This window comes from Salmo salar, chromosome ssa03 (genome assembly GCF_905237065.1).
Source record: "Salmo salar chromosome ssa03, Ssal_v3.1, whole genome shotgun sequence".
Classification (NCBI taxonomy): Eukaryota; Metazoa; Chordata; class Actinopteri; order Salmoniformes; family Salmonidae; genus Salmo; species Salmo salar.
In genome coordinates, this window is record NC_059444.1 from 98,359,946 (window position 1) to 98,376,385 (window position 16,440).

Here is a 16,440-nt window from a genome sequence, read left to right on the forward strand (position 1 = left end):
TTTTACAGCCATTTAAAGATAAGACTCTCGTTAATCTAACCACACTGTCCGATTTCAAAAAGGCTTTACAACGAAAGCAAAACATTAGATTATGTCAGCAGAGTACCAAGCCAGAAATAATCAGACACCCATTTTTCAAGCCAGCATATAATGTCACCAAAACCCAGAAGACAGCTAAATGCAGCACTCACCTTTGATGATCTTCATCAGATGACAACCCTAGGACATTATGTTATACAATACATGCATGTTTTGTTCAATCAAGTTCATATTTATATCAAAAACCAGCTTTTTACATTAGCATGTGACGTTCAGAACTAGCATACCCCCCGCAAACTTACGGGGAATTCGCTAACATTTTACTAAATTACTCACGATAAACGTTCACAAAAAGCATAACAATTATTTTAAGAATTATAGATACAGACCTCCTCTATGCACTCGATATGTCCGATTTTAAAATAGCTTTTGGTGAAAGCACATTTTGCAATATTCTAAGTATATAGCCCAGGCATCACGGGCTCGCTATTTAGACACCCGGCAAGTTTAGCACTCACCATAATCATATTTACTATTATAAAAATGTCATTACCTTTTGTTGTCTTCGTCAGAATGCACACCCAGGACGTCTACTTCAATAACAAATGTTGGTTTGGTCCAAAATAATCCATCGTTATATCCGAATAGCGGCGTTTTGTTCGTATGCGTCCAGACACTATCCGAAATAGTAAAGAAGTGTCGCGCTTGGCGCAATTCCTGACAATAAAATTCAAAGTATTCAATTGCCGTACGTCGAAGCATGTCAACCGCTGTTTAAAATCAATTTTTACGTCATTTTTCTCGTAGAAAAGCGGTAAAATTCCGACAGGGAATCTCCTTTTCGGCAAACAGAGGAAAAAATCCCAAAGGCGGGGGCGGTCGGGGTCACGCGCATAAGCTAGTGTCTCTTGATGGGCCACTTGAGAAAGGCGATAATGTGTTTCAGCCTGGGGCTGGAATGACGACATTCTCTTTTTCCCGGGCTATGAGAGCCTATGGACGACGTGGGAAGTGTCACGTTAGAGCAGAGATCCTTAGTAAATGATAGAGATGGCAAAGAAGTTCCAGAAATGGTCAGACAGGCCACTTCCTGTAAAGGAATCTCTCAGGTTTTGACCTGCCATTTGAGTTCTGTTATACTCACAGACACCATTCAAACAGTTTTAGAAAATTTAGGGTGTTTTCTATCCATATGTAATAAGTATATGCATATTCTAGTTACTGAGTAGGAGTGGTAACCAGATTAAATCGGGTATGTTTTTTATCCAGCCGTGTCAATGCTGCCCCCTAGCCCTAACAGGTTAAGGAGATGTTTATCTTTTAAAGTGTAAAATAGTTGATGGTTTGAGAAATTGAAATTATTAGATTTTTGATGTTTTGAATTTCCAGCCTTGTTAGCAATCCCGACTCGGGGTTCATTGCTAACCTGTAGCCCCAACAGGTTAACATCCTGGTCACTGCCCTTACTGATCATAGAGCTATTTATATTGACATTACACTGTTTCTCTGATAATGGCCCTTACTGATCATAGAGCTGTTGTTACGAATCCCTTTGGCCCTGCAGTCTAGGGGGGATGGCAACGAGACCGTAACATCATGCAACTTATAATAGTGATAAGAAACAGTGAGAACCAATAACCACAGACAACTACAATCTACCGTCAAACTCTAATGGTTTATTTATAAACACATGGTAATGGGGTGTGAGAAAAGGGGCTGAGCTGGACCCAAGCAAAGAAACAATAATCCAAAAACACCCCTAAGCTAGACTAGCCTACCTCAATAACAGCTAGCTAACTATCCAAAAATACAGTGGGTGGTCCGCCCAGTTCTAACTAGGGTACTTAGACAAAGTATTCCTACGGGTAATGTATGCCCATGGGCGACTTGTCTTGGTACCCCCTTTTCTCACCAACAAACAAACAGTCAACACTTTAACAAAAACAATACTCACAGGTGGGATGGACAAAGTGACATGTAGTTGCAAACCAAAAGAGAGATCAATACAGAAAGCGAGCTGGGAACATAGAGCAAGATTGAGAGAGAATGAGCACAAAGATTGATCTTGAGCTGGGGAGAAAACAACTGACTGGGTTTTTAAACCAAGGGAAAGGGGCTGTGATAGGTTGAGGGAAAAGGAACAGGTGTCTTCTGATTGGGGACTGATTGATGACTGATTGGGGAGTGATGATTGTCACCTGTGAGGGGAGAAGGAGAGAAAAGAAATACACAGGATACACACTTGTATCCGTAACAGCTGTTTATATTGACATTACACTGTTTATCTCTGATAATGGCCCTTACTGATCATAGAGCTGTTTATATTGACATTACACTGTTTATCTCTGATAATGGCCCTTACTGATCATAGAGCTGTTTATATTGACATTACACTGTTTATCTCTGATAATGGCCCTTACTGACCATAGAGCTGTTTATATTGACATAACACTGTTTATCTCTGATAATGGCCGTTACTGACCATAGAGCTGTTTATATTGACATTACACTGTTTATCTCTGATAATGGCCCTTACTGACCACAGAGCTGTTTATATTGACATTACACAGTTTATCTCTGATAATGGCCCTTACTGACCATAGAGTTGTTTATATTGACATTACACTGTTTATCTCTGATAATGGCCCTGGCAGAGCATCCTATTGGAAGCTTAATAGCTCTATTAAAACATGAGTTGGTCCAGATGGAGATAAACAATGTAATTACACACTTCTGGAACAATGCTATGAATAACAATTCATACAGTAATAACTGGGAGATGTTTAAATATGAGGTTGGAAAATATGCAAGAAAACATGGGAGTATTGTTGCCAAGACCAGGAGAGCTGAAGAAGAAAGTGTTATTACAAAGATCACCTGTCTTGTTCAAAAGCCTGTTGAATGTCTATCAGATGTTAAATGACTTTAACATATTGGACCAAAAAACCTGTATGGATGGTATATTATCAGCTATTAGCAATAAGCATTATCACCTGCAACCCAACTGATGCAGCATAGTGGCTATAAATACATAGGCTGAAGCATGGGGTTTGTCTATCTACATTATCACCTGTATCAACTGATGCAGCATAGTGACTATAAATACATAGGCTGAAGCATGGGGTTTGTCTATCTACATTATCACCTGTATCAACTGATGCAGCATAGTGACTATAAATACATAGGCTGAAGCATGGGGTTTGTCTATCTACACAATCACCTATATCAACTGATGCAGCATAGTGGCTATAAATACATAGGCTGAAGCATGGGGTTTGTCTATCTACACTATCACCTGTATCAACTGATGCAGCAGTGTCCACATGGTCTGATAAACACTCCTAACAACCAGACCACTAGGAGGTGTCCACATGGTCTGATAAACACTCCTAACAACCAGACCACTAGGAGGTGTCCACTTGGTCTGATAAACACTCCTAACAACCCCACCACTAGGAGGTGTCCACATGGTCTGATAAACACTCCTAACAACCCCACCACTAGGAGGTGTCCACATGGTCTGATAAACACTCCTAACAACCCCACCACTAGGAGGTGTCCACATGGTCCTAAAGCAGACTGTTGCATCATTTTGTATCACATTTCAGTGATTAAACTGGTCAGATTGCTTGCGATTAGAGTGTTGTGCCACTAACCGAAAGGACACTGGTTCAAATACCTGAGCTGGATGATGAATGTGTGAATTATCTTGTCATCTTTTTGGGTAACCACAATGGAACATCTTTAAGGACATAAACTGGCAGAACAGGTTTCAGCAAAGTATGGAGTCATTGTTTTCAGGAAGGTGTACCTACGGCCACCTGAACTACTGCCCTTCAAAGACAAACAGCAGTCTACACAAACAGTGATTCTGAGAAAAATGGCCTGAAAGTTTGTTTTCTAGTCCATGCATATCAACCCTGACTACTGATCTGACCTATGACCCCTAAAATACTGATACAGCACTCTGCCTTGGTATGACCTTAAACAGCTGTATGGGTAATGAAAAAGCAAAGTGCAGCATGTAGAAATCTAAATGTGTTGATCCAGCTTTCTTGTTGTTTTTCTGTTTGATGGAAACAGTTTGAGAGTTCTAACTACATTCCAACTGTATTTAATGGTGTTATGTAGTTGTGTTGTCATGTTGTGAATGTTGTATTGTAGTAACCCTCAACTGTATTTAATGGTGTTATGTAGTTGTGTTGTCATGTTGTGAATGTTGTATTGTAGTAACCCTCAACTGTATTTAATGGTTTTATGTAGTTGTGTTGTCATATTGTGAATGTTGTATTGTAGTAACCAACTGTATTTAATGGTGTTATGTAGTTGTGTTGTCATGTTGTGAATGTTGTATTGTAGTAACCCTCAACTGTATTTAATGGTGTTATGTAGTTGTGTTGTCATGTTGTGAATGTTGTATTGTACTAATCCTCAACTGTATTTAATGGTGTTATGTAGTTGTGTTGTCATGTTGTGAATGTTGTATTGTAGTAATCCTCAACTGTATTTAATAGTGTTATGTAGTTGTGTTATCATGTTGTGAATGTTGTATTGTAGTAACCAACTGTATTTAATGGTGTTATGTAGTTGTGTTGTCATGTTGTGAATGTTGTATTGTAGTAACCAACTGTATTTAATGGTGTTATGTTGTTGTGTTGTCATGTTGTGAATGTTGTATTGTAGTAACCCTCAACTGTATTTAATGGTGTTATGTAGTTGTGTTGTCATGTTGTGAATGTTGTATTGTAGAAACCCTCAACTGTATTTAATGGTGTTATCTAGTTGTGTTGTCATGTTTTGAATGTTGTATTGTATTAGGCCTAACCCTCACCAATTTTTCCAGTGACGGAGAGAGCCACCAAACAAGACACAGAGACAGCAACAGAAGAATAGGATATGATGGAGAGAGACACCAGACAAAACATAGAGAGAGCAACAGATGACACAGAGAAAGTGAGGGAGAGAGACACCAGACAAGACACAGAGAAAGTGATGGAGAGAGACACCAGACAAGACACGGAAACAGCAACAGACGACACAGAGAAAGTGATGGAGAGAGGCAGAGGAGGGGAGAGCACACAGCAGACTGTATCAGTAAGCTGCTATAGGGATTCTAATTACTGCATTGTGTGTGTGTGTGAGAGAGAGAGTTTAGGTGTTGTAGGATTCTTTAATCAGTGTGGCTCATTGGAGAGGTCAGAGTCTATGTTTGAAGTTGTGGAGTGGTTTTTGGCAATACACTTTAGATGTATTCAAGGATTTAGCTGTTGAAATTCTGTCCTGGACCCCCCTACTGGCTATGGGCTAAGCCACCAATGTCTTCAAATCCTAGGGGAGAGAGGAGCTGCTACCCCTGGGGAGAGAGGAGCTGCAACCAGGAGAGACTGCGACCCTGCTCTATAAGAGCTTAACGATTGGTGATTGTTGGGGCACGATTGGCAGGAGCTTCAGTGATGAAGACTGCTGAACTTGCTGATGTTTCACAATATGCCACGGCCGTCTCAGTCACCAGGTCTCAACACAATTGAACACCACCATCAATAAAACACCAAATGATGGAATTTATCTTTCAACGACCGAATGGTCATCCAGACTGTTTCTATTGAGAGATAAAAGGTAAGACGATGATTGTTATGTGTATTAATATAGTTGATGATATTATGTGTATTAATATAGTTGATGATATTGTTATGTGTATTAATATAGTTGATGATATTGTTATGTGTATTCATATAGTTGATGATATTGTTATGTGTATTCATATAGTTGATGATATTATGTGTATTCATATAGTTGATGATATAGTTATGTGTATTAATATATTTGATGATATTATGTGTATTCATATAGATGATGATATTGTTATGTGTATTCATATAGTTGATGATATTGTTATGTGTATTAATATAGTTGATGATATTGTTGTGTGTATTCATATAGTTGATGATATTGTTATGTGTATTCATATAGTTGATGATATTGTTGTGTGTATTCATATAGTTGATGATATTGTTATGTGTATTCATATAGTTGATGGTATTGTTGTGTGTATTCATATAGTTGATGATATTTTTGGTGGACAGTGTTATAATAGTCCTACTCTCCTTAAAATGTTTTTGATATAAATTAGATATGTGGGGTGAATTCGTTCTGTGCGCATCTGTGTGCCCCAGGGTGATCCTACACTATCTACAATCTAAAAGGGTTCTTTGTGTCATAAAATAAGTCGTACTCATCGTTGAAAATGTCATACATGCGAGAGACGGACCAAGGCGCAGCGGAAGTGTGGACACTCATGTTTCTTTAATCAACAAAACAAGTAAAGTATCCACTGGAAAACCAAAAACAAAACCATGAACAGTACTTACACCGGTGACAGTGTGGCAGGCTCAAACCAACGCAGTGCACACAACAATTCCCCACAAATGACAACCACAAACACACCCTAATATATGGGACTCTCAATCAAAGGCAAATAGATAACACCTGCCTTCAACTGAGAGTCCCAACCCCAATTAACCAAAACATAGAAACAAACACACTAGACTAAACATAGAATACATGAAAACCAAACAGTGCCCAAAAACCCCGGAATGTTTAAATCAAATGCCCCTTCAACAAACACACCACCCCGAACCACATAAAACGAATACCCTCTGCCACGTCCTGACCAAACTACAATACTAATTAACCTTATACTGGCCAGGACGTGACACTTTGGCTGTCCCCATAGGAGAACCCTTTGTAGAACCCTTTTTGGTACTAGGTAGAACCCTTTTGGGTTCCATTAAGAACCATTTCCACAGAGGGTTCTACATGGAAGCCAGAAGGGTTCTACCTGGAACCCAAAATAATCTCCTATGGGGACAGCCGGAGGACCCGTTTGGAACCCTTTATTCTAAGTATGTACTGTATCATAGGTCTATAGACTTGTCTTCTCAAAACACAACAAGCAACAAACAAACATGTTCTCTTTATAATCTACTGTTAACTCTTTTCACTCAGGAAGGTATGTTGTGTGAAAGAGAGACAAATAAATATTGTTCGAGAGACTAACAACAACTTACACTTCCTCAAAACAGGTTGTGTGTATTCATTAGTGCCCACCGTAGCAAAACATTTGGCAACAGAAACCGTTTAGGTAACGTTGTACAGCGTTTAGAGTAAACTGTTTATGTTTTATTTAACATTTTAAAACTGTTGGCTGTGGAGTAAACTAATGAATACAACCCAGGTTGTTGCCTACGACTCGGCATGTTGATACCTGCCTCTTGCTGTAACCTGAACGTACCCTGGGGCGTATACTATGATACAGGCTTGATATACTGGTTTTCTAAAGTTAGCCAGCTTCAGTTAGCTTCACATTCCAGCTCAGGCGTCATCCATCAGAATATACAGAGCGCTAGTCATCAGGAAGCTGCTCTCTCAGCAGAACAGAAAATATCTCAATGACTTGACATGTTCTGGTTGTGAATTCAGGCTACAAGGTAAGACTCTTCCCAGGGATTATTGTAAAGTGTGTAGAGAAATTAAATGTATGGTGTAATGTTAGTATAGTGAATGACAGTAAAACACCCCTAACAGTCTACTACTACTGAGACAGGTTGGTGTAATGTTATGTCACAGTTGTCTTCGTCTTCTGACGATAATGCGAAATCGTCATCAGAAAATGTGGACCAAAACGCAGCAGGTACGTGAATGCTCATCTTGATTTTTAATTAATCTCAAAAATGAACATACAAAATAACAAAACACAAAAAACGAACACTCGACAAATAAACAGTCTGGTAAGGCACAAGGCTATACACAGAATAATTACCCACAAATCACACACACACCCTAATATATGGGACTCTCAATCAAAGGCAGATAGACAACACCTGCCTTCAACTGAGAGTCCCAACCCCAATTAACCAAACATAGAAACACACACACCAGACTAACCATAGAATACAACCACATAGACCATCAACCAAAAACCCAGAAATACTAAATCAAACACCCTTTACACAAACACAACACCCCGAACCACATAAAACAAATACCCTCTGCCACGTCCTGACCAAACTACAAAAACAATTAACCTTATACTGGCCAGGACGTGACAGTACCCCCTTTAAAGGTGCTACCCCAGAAGCACCTTAAAAAATAACCCCAAGCAACACCAACAAAAAAAAGTCCCCTTTTCTAAAGGGAGGGAAGGGAGGGTGGCTGCCGTCAACGACGGCACTGTGCTACACCCCCCTCCCCAACCCACCTATTTCTGGAGGTGGCTCTGGTTCCGGCCGTTCCAGGCTGTCGGGCCACTCTGGCATCGCCGAGGGGCAGTCGGGCCAGTCTGGCATCGCCGGGGGCAGTCGGGGCAGTCTGGCAATTCGGGAGGCAGTCTGGGCAGTCTGGCAACTCGGGACAGTCTGGGCAGTCTGGCAATTCGGGACAGTCTGGGCAGTCTGGCAATTCGGGACAGTCTGGGCAGTCTGGCAATTCGGGACAGTCTGGGCAGTCTGGCAATTCGGGACAGTCTGGGCAGTCTGGCAATTCGGGACAGTCTGGGCAGTCTGGCCACTCCGGCAGGTCAGGGCAGTCTGGCCACTCCGGCAGGTCAGGGCAGTCTGGCCACTCCGGCAGGTCAGCGCAGTCTGGCCACTCCGGCAGTTCAGCGCAGTCTGGCCACTCCGGCAGTTCAGCGCAGTCTGGCCACTCCGGCAGTTCAGCGCAGTCTGGCCACTCCGGCAGTTCAGCGCAGTCTGGCCACTCCGGCAGTTCAGCGCAGTCTGGCCACTCCGGCAGTTCAGCGCAGTCTGGCCACTCCGGCAGTTCAGCGCAGTCTGACCACTCCGGCAGTTCAGCGCAGTCTGACCTCTCTGGCGACTGTTGACTGGCGGGCAGCTCTGACGACTGTTGACTGGCGGGCAGCTCTGACGACTGTTGACTGGCGGGCAGCTCTGACGATGACTGTTGACTGGCGGGCAGCTCTGACGATGACTGTTGACTGGCGGGCAGCTCTGACGATGACTGTTGACTGGCGGGCAGCTCTGACGATGACTGTTGACTGGCGGGCAGCTCTGACGATGACTGTTGACTGGCGGGCAGCTCTGACGATGACTGTTGACTGGCGGGCAGATCTGACGATGACTGTTGACTGGCGGGCAGCTCTGATGATGACTGTTGACTGGCGAGGCTGGGTTGACGCACTTGTAGCCTGGTGCGTGGTGCTGGTACTGGGCTTACCAGATTATGTACACGCACCTCCAGGCTAGTGCGGGGAGCGGGAACAGGACGAGTTGGACTGGGTTGACGCACTTCCGGGTCCGCACGAGAGACAGGAGCTGGAAACCCAGGGCTATGGAGGCGCACAGCCGGTCTAGATCTTACCTCCTGCACAACCCGCCTTGGCTGGATGGAACTAGTAGCCCTGTACGAGCGGGGTGCTCGTACAGGGCAGACTGGGCTGTGCAGGGGCCTGATGGTAGCCGTGCGTAGAGCGGGAGTTGGGTAGCCTGGTCCTCGGAGGCGTACCGGCGACCAAATGCGCTGCGCAGGCATCCTCCTACCAGGCTGGATGCCCGCTCTAGCACGGCACCTGCGAGGGGCTGGAATAACGCGCACCGGACTGTGCGTGCGTATGGGTGAGATAGTGCGCTCCTCAGCGAAACATAGCGCTCTCCACCCCATACGCTCCTCCATATAACCACGAGTAGCTGGCTTCCGGCTCTTCTTACGCCTAGCCAAACTACCCGTGTGCCCCCCCCAAAAATGTTCTTGGGGGTGCCTCTCGTGCTTCTCCTTCAGCGCGTACTTGGCCTCGTACCACCGCCTCTCTGCCTTGGCTGCCTCAATTTCCCACTGCGGGCGTCGATAATCCCCAGCCTGATGCCAGGGTCCGGCCCCGTCCAGAACTTCCTCCCAAGTCCACTTCTCCCGCCAGTCCAACTCAAACTCCGTCTGCTCCTTCCTCTGCTGCTTGGTCCTTTGGTGGTGGGTGATTCTGTCACAGTTGTCTTCGTCTTCTGACGATAATGCGAAATCGTCATCAGAAAATGTGGACCAAAACGCAGCAGGTACGTGAATGCTCATCTTGATTTTTAATTAATCTCAAAAATGAACATACAAAATAACAAAACACAAAAAACGAACACTCGACAAATAAACAGTCTGGTAAGGCACAAGGCTATACACAGAATAATCACCCACAAATCACACACACAAACACACCCTAATATATGGGACTCTCAATCAAAGGCAGATAGACAACACCTGCCTTCAACTGAGAGTCCCAACCCCAATTAACCAAACATAGAAACACACACACCAGACTAACCATAGAATACAACCACATAGACCATCAACCAAAAACCCAGAAATACTAAATCAAACACCCTTTACACAAACACAACACCCCGAACCACATAAAACAAATACCCTCTGCCACGTCCTGACCAAACTACAAAAACAATTAACCTTATACTGGCCAGGATGTGACATGTTAGTATAGTGAATGACAGTAAAACACTCCTAACAGTCTACTACTACTGAGACAGGTTGGTGTAATGTTAGTATAGTGAATGACAGTAAAACACTCCTAACAGTCTACTACTACTGAGACAGGTTGGTGTAATGTTAGTATAGTGAATGACAGTAAAACACTCCTAACAGTCTACTACTACTGAGACATGTTGGTGTAATGTTAGTATAGTGAATGACAGTAAAACACCCCTAACAGTCTACTACTACTGAGACAGGTTGGTGTCAGTTTAATCATACAACATGGAGCTGACTGGATGTGGTCAAGTCAAATTCAATACATCAATATTCATATATTATAGTTCTACATTTAACATTTCATATGATAATGTAATTGTATCATAGTTCCACTATAGTGTAGTGATCCTCTACATTTCATATGATAATGTAATTGTATCATAGGTCCTCTATAGTGTAGTGATCCTCTACATTTCATATGATAATGTTATTGTATCATAGTTCTACTATAGTGTAGTGATCCTCTACATTTCATATGATAATGTAATTATATCATAGTTCCACTATGGTGTAGTGATCCTCTACATTTCATATGATAATGTAATTGTATCATAGTTCCTCTATAGTGTAGTGATCCTCTACATTTCATATGATAATGTAATTGTATCATAGGTCCTCTATAGTGTAGTGATCCTCTACATTTCATATGATAATGTAATTGTATCATAGTTCTACTATAGTGTAGTGATCCTGTACATTTCATATGATAATGTAATTGTATCATAGTTCCTCTATAGTGTAGTGATCCTCTACATTTCATATGATAATGTAATTGTATCATAGTTCTACTATAGTGTAGTGATCCTCTACATTTCATATGATAATGTAATTGTATCATAGTTCCTCTATAGTGTAGTGATCCTCTACATTTCATATGATGCGTAGGTTGTTTGCCTTTTACATGTGCATCCTGAGTTTGATTCCCTGCCCCGCTGATCACTACATTGGTGTCAGAAATGGTGTCTGAGACTTGCTTTTTTTTAAATTGCATTTGGGACAGTGTGAGCCATGTAACAATTCCCACCATGTGGGTTAAGCCTATTCACTTCCCTGCCCGCTGTTTGCCTACAATATTAATAGCATAGGCTACCCGACATTCGTTGAACAAAGAGACACAATAAAATGAGTGAAAGGATTTTAGGATAATATCAGTAAGTGTTGATTTAGAGTTGTCTTCTGTGTTTAGACTTCTAGTTGCCTTTATCAACAGGGTGAAATGTAATAAATGACATCTCCTCAGAGTTGGGAAGATCCTACATCTGTACACATTATTTAACATGGTGACATGGTGCTGCTAGTGATAGAAAACATTAAGAGACAGAATACAGGCAGTGGAGTTTGCACAAAGTTTACATACAACAATATATTGAACTAGGTAGACTGAGCATAGAGCTAAAAGCTATAAGCACGGGGAAGAAACTGTTCAGATGGGGGTCTATAACATCCAATCACGTAGGTTTACAGCAGCTGACAGTTACAACTTCATTGCTAATAACTCAAACTGCCTTATTTAACAAAAGACATCATCTCTGTACAGATGTAGGATCTGAATTTGATCACCCTGTTGCAGGAAAACTAAAACTTGTAGTGTATTTGATGTTTTAAAAGTCTTCTGAAGTTTGTCATTTCCACATTCCACTTTAAAATGTTAATTATAATCCACATACTTTTCCTGCTGTAGTAAACTGTCTCAAATTAAGATCCTACATCTGTAGCAAAATACCTGTCTCCATGTATTCTCCTTTGACCATTGTTATTTGACATCTTGTATTTACTGTTGTTTAGGCTGGTAGAATGAGTTGCCAGTGAAAGCTACTTCATCTGCAAGAAAACAGACGGCTGCACCAGTGACTGTCAGAAGTTTTGTGATTTCCTCATATGAACGTGAAAGTAAGTGTGTAGTCTACGCAGTTACAAAACGGCTGTTGAAACTGTGGAACATATTTCTCGGTAACATTAGAAGTTGGATAAATGTGTTGATATGTAGGAAAGATGGGCAAACTCTCATTGGTCTTGGCTTTCTACAAACTGTTATAAGGTTAGTCTATGTCAGACATTCAATTATCAGAGTAGGTTTGAGCTATGATCTCTGTGAACTGATCTGAACAGGTTTAGACTGGTCATCTATGATATGTAGGTTATATACAGTACATTCTCTGTCCTGCTACTGGTAGGACTAGAACATTATGTTCATCTGAACAGGTTTAGACTGGTCATCTATGATATGTAGGTTATATACATTACATTCTCTGTCCTGCTACTGGTAGGACTATAACATTATGTTGATCTGAACAGGTTTAGACTGGTCATCTATGATATGTAGGTTATATACAGTACATTCTCTGTCCTGCTACTGGTAGGACTATAACATTATGTGAACTGATCTGAACAGGTTTAGACAGGTCATCTATGATATGTAGGTTATATACAGTACATTCTCTGTCCTGCTACTGGTAGGACTATAACATTATGTTGATCTGAACAGATTTAGACTGGTCATCTATGATATATTTGACTAGGCAAGTCAGTTAAGAACAAATTCTTATTCACAAAGACCGCCTAGCCCGGCCAAACATGGACGACACTGTTCCAATTGTGAGCTGCCCTATGGGACTCCCAACCACAGCCAGATGTGATGCTGCCTGGATTCAATCCAGGGACTACAGTGACATCTCTTGCACTGAGATGCAGTGTCTTAGACCACTGTGCCACTCGGGAGCCAGAGTCGAGGTTTAGACCTCTAAACATTTAGATCACTATACATTATAACCTAGTCTACTTTATATTATATAACATCTACATATCACTAACAACCACTACTATACATTATAACCTAGTCTACTTTACATAATATAACACCTACATATCACTAACAACCCACTACTTTACATAATATAAAATATCTTACTTGATGCAAATAAACTTTCTGAATGGATCAATGATTTCCCCCTCAGATCAATCAGATCAATCATGTCCGTTTTAGCCCTTCTGTCTATATTCTCAGATAGTTTAGAAAAGAACAGACTGAAAGACAATAAATAGCCTACTTTTAATGAATAAAAATAAGTGTGAGACATGGCCTTGTGTTGCTGTACTGTCTAGAACTACCTTAACAAACAGTGACTTATTATTATTATTGACAGTTACCATGGAGATGAAATGTCAGAACTACATGTTCATGTGATGCATTAAATCACCTGACTGTTTCTATGTCTGTTAGTAAATGTTTTATTTCTCAAAGAGATAATGAATAAATGAGAACAATAATTAGTTGTCACTGTGTTAACCACAACCAACATGCTGGATCTCTGTTTAGGGGACAGTGCTCTAAAAATGAGTCTCTCTGGGGAGAGAGAGGAGGGGGGACCTGCCTCTAAAATGAGTCTCTCTGGGGAGAAAGAGGAGGGGGTCCCTGTCTATAAAATGCATCTCTCTGGGGGACATGACACCAAAGCTAAGAGGTGAGATAACAATTTTAGGAATAATTTATTAAGTTTATTTCCAAAATAAATAGCTATCTTAAGATGAATGCAGTTACTGTAAATCTCTCTGGATAAGAGCATCTGCTAAATCAGGGGTTCTCAATCCGGGGTCTGTGGAGGTACTGCAGGGGTTCCACGGCACCCTGACTGTACTCGTTGCAATGTTTGACATTTGATAGAATTTTCACATGACACAACCACTTTGCCTACTCTTAATTATTGACTAATATAATGGAATGCATATTTTCTTTACCAATTCTGATCGTTGTTACAATAAGAATTTTGACAATTTTACCATTATATCAACACACTCTTCACACCCGTTTAACAACTCTAAATAGCTTTGGCATAGTGGGCATCAAGTCCCTTGCCAATAATGTTGCCTACAACGTTGCATACAATGTTCATTTTCATCGAACACAGATTACGCCCGAGATGCCTTCAATTTGCCTAATTTATAGCCATGCCCAATTTAGGATTGTTTTTTAACAACGTGATGTTGCTCTCCAAAGGGAGAACTTGAAATAACATGATGTAGATAATTAAATAATCAAAAGAAAAACGTGTTAATTTTACACTCTTAGAAAAGAAGGTTCCTTATAGAACCAAAAAAGCTTCTATCACTTATATGGAACCACTAAAAAGTTATATATATTTTTGGGTTCAGTGAAGAAGAACTTCTCGAGTTCTGATCAACAAAAGGTTAATGTTTTGATGATGTGAACCCTCCAGTGGTCAGATCAATTCTGCCTGTTTTTTCCAGCGCCCGGCCCAGGATTTGAACCTGCCGCCTTTCGGCCACAGGTCCAACTCCTGCCGCACTCCAACTCCTTAGCCGCTGGGTGAAAACCTGAGTTAATCTTCAGAAATAAACATGAGTTAATCTGCCAAAATGAAGACAAAATAATCACTTGTTATACATAATTATTATACATAAATCATTGCCAAAAGCACAAGACATATATTATTTATGGATTGATCATATAGAAATATAAAACATTATTTTTAACTACTACAAAGCATTTACATGTGGAGCAGGAACCACTGACTCGCTGCATTATTCTATAGTATTATCAAGACACCTGCTGTTAAAGCTTAACTACTTAGGACAGCTCACGAGGTGTCCTAAATATCTGCCCACTAGGTGGGACTAGAGACTTCATGCATAGCTTTAATTTATACCCATAAGTGTCAAATATATTTTTTCTCAGCACTTATACGACCAATTTTCTACTCTGAGACGCTTTGTGGATATGGGCCCAGATCTCAAAATATTGTTATAAAAAAAGTTGAATGTTTGTTTAACATAATAATAATAAAAAATGAATATTACTAATGTAACCCACTGTAAAGACTGGGTTTAGTTGATTGTGTTGCACTGCTCATGTCCGCGTTCTGGAACTGTCCGCGTCCCGTACAGAACGTCCGCATCCACGTCCGGTGTGGCGCCAAGCATATTGTCCGGTTATGTGCAAAGTGTGCTGAGGTGACCTTGGGGAATAATGACTGAGTTTGTTACAGTGTTGAAACGCCGAAGTTTATTGTTCAATTTGCTTTTTGGTCAGGGACAGTATGAGTGTAGCCAGATCCTTTTCACTCTCTATCCTTGTTTCATTTTGTGGTTCACCTGATTCGTCATCATCATTGAGACAGATGAACGACCTGCTAGTTATCCAAGCTAGTCGGTACAGCTAGGTAAGCTAGCTAGCTACTCTACCAGCAGCATCCTAGTTATCCTAGCTAGTCGGTACAGCTAGGTAAGCTAGCTAGCTACTCTACCAGCAGCATCCTAGTTATCCTAGCTAGTTGGTACAGCTAGGTAAGCTAGCTAGCTACTCTACCAGCAGCATCCAAGTTGTCCTTGCTAGTCGGTACAGCTCGGTAAGCTAGCTAGCTACTCTACCAGCAGCATCCTAGTTATCCTAGCTAGCTACTCTACCAGCAGCATCCTAGTTATCCTAGTTAGTCAGTACAGCTAGGTAAGCTAGCTACTCTACCAGCAGTACCCTAGTTATCCAAGCTAGTCGGTACAGCTAGGTAAGCTAGCTAGCTACTCTACCAACAGCATCCTAGTTATCCAAGCTAGTCGGTACAGCTAGGTAAGCTAGCTAGCTACTCTACCAGCAGCATCCTAGTTATCCTAGCTAGTCGGTACAGCTAGGTAAGCTAGCTAGCTAGCTACTCTACCAGCAGCATCCTTGTTATCCTAGCTAGTCGGTACAGCTAGGTAAGCTAGCTAGCTACTCTACCAACAGCATCCTAGTTATCCAAGCTAGTCGGTACAGCTAGGTAAGCTAGCTAGCTACTCTACCAGCAGCATCCTAGTTATCCTAGCTAGTCGGTACAGCTAGGTAAGCTAGCTAGCTAGCTACTCTAC

General features: G+C 41.4%; 1 long non-coding RNA gene across 1 annotated transcript; it reads left to right on the plus strand.

Moving 5' to 3' along the window:
- Nucleotides 1-7,409: 7,409 nt before the first annotated feature.
- On the plus strand, nucleotides 7,410-15,466 carry LOC123741764 (uncharacterized). The gene is made up of 3 exons (XR_006769354.1): nucleotides 7,410-7,526; nucleotides 12,367-12,471; nucleotides 13,898-15,466. It is a non-coding gene; the product is annotated as an uncharacterized lncRNA (long non-coding RNA).
- The last annotated feature ends 974 nt before the right edge of the window (nucleotides 15,467-16,440 follow it).